This window comes from Colobus angolensis, unplaced genomic scaffold (assembly GCF_000951035.1).
Source record: "Colobus angolensis palliatus isolate OR3802 unplaced genomic scaffold, Cang.pa_1.0 Scaffold1044, whole genome shotgun sequence".
In the NCBI taxonomy this organism is placed as follows: domain Eukaryota; kingdom Metazoa; phylum Chordata; class Mammalia; order Primates; family Cercopithecidae; genus Colobus; species Colobus angolensis.
Window position 1 is genome coordinate 12,840 of NW_012111409.1, and position 1,470 is coordinate 14,309.

General features: G+C 48.0%; 1 long non-coding RNA gene across 1 annotated transcript in view; it reads left to right on the forward strand.

Annotated features, from left to right (window-relative positions):
- Positions 1–873, forward strand: part of LOC105512902 — a 3,822-nt gene extending 2,949 nt beyond the window's left edge. Inside the window, exons 2-3 of the long non-coding RNA XR_001001926.1 lie at positions 416–476; positions 623–873. This is a non-coding gene — a long non-coding RNA (uncharacterized LOC105512902). The remainder of the gene's footprint in view (positions 1–415; positions 477–622) is intronic.
- Positions 874–1,470: the final 597 nt, after the last annotated feature.

The window sequence follows — 1,470 nt, forward strand, 5'->3', positions numbered from 1 at the left end:
TAGTTTGGAATTAGATAGTTGTGATGGTTGCACAATCTTGTGAATAGACTTAAAAGCACTGAATCGTACACCTTAAAATGGTGACTGCTACAGTATGTGCATTATATCTCAATAAAAATGAAACATATTATTGAATTTCCACTTGTTATTTCTTGAACATCTTTCTTTATCAATGCGTATTAAGCTCCCTTGTTCATTTGAATACCCCTATGTTTCTGATTTGAATTCCAGTGGGCATTAATGTCAGGGATAGGCGTTTTGGTTTTCCCTAGGCCTTTTTTACATTGTTACAATAGTGCTCATATTGGTACATGTGACCCAGCAAAAAGGTAGCATAGATTAAGGGTGGCATTGCATAGTCAGCGTGTCTGTCCTGGGGTAGTAATGGAGAGCACCTGTTCTTCTCCCACCCCAGGTGCCTTCAGGACAATGAGTGGAACTACACTAGAGCTGGTCAGGTCTTCACTATGCTCCAGGTGAGGTCTGGGAATCAAGTGGGTAAAAGACAGTTGTCTCTGGGTCGTCAGGAGGGCCAAGAAGATGGAGGCCGGGTAGTGTGGGGATGGAACTCAGGGCACCTGGCTCTACTAACATCCCAACTCCTGTTCTTTACTTTCTCTAGACCGAGGGCAAGATCCCAGCGGAGGCCTTCAAGCAAATCTCCTAAAAGGAGCCCTTCGATGTCTTCTTTGTCTTCGTTCACATCCTCTTTGTTTCCTCTTTTCACCAGCATAAGGCCTGGCTGACCAGGAAGCCAGAGTTAACTTGCAGGCCGCATGACATAACCACCCAGAGAGCCAGTTGCTCTGTGTATTCGCCCCACTCACGATCACTGTTTTATTTTCATAATAAAGAGTGACGTTACACGTTGTACGTTGTGTGCCCTGGATTGCTCTTCCCCTGCCCCAACCGTGAGCCAGCGGGGCCAGGACTGAAAGCACTGCATCCCTGTTCACCCCTGGCTGGCCTTAGCAGATACATCAATCTGGCTTGCCTTCATAGGTAATTTTGTCAATAAATCCTGATGAGAGAGGACACACGCTCCTTCCAGAGATTGGCCTTGAGAGACAGTGGGACTCTGTCAGATGCTCGACCTGGAGGCCCACAGAAGCAGGCATGTTACCTTGGCACACCAGGGGCTTCCATCCACCGTCCCAACCCCTCCCTTTCCCGAAGGTGCACTTTTCAAGGAGGAGTCTCAGGGTAGCACCTGCGGTGGGGGTGATGGGGGGAGACTCAGCCCATCTGCCCAGCACACTCCTCAGAGAGCTGACACCGGGTGCTCCATGTCCATGTTCTTGAAGGGGTTCAGCCATTTATTTTCACTTCTAAGCAAACAGTAGTAGCGCAGAATCTCACCCTATGGTCAGTTCTCAACAACTGGCATTTATAGCAGTTCCGAATTGCAGGCAAGAGTTGAACGGAACATTTGGACAATTTATTGTCCACACTTCTGTGATGCTTGCATGT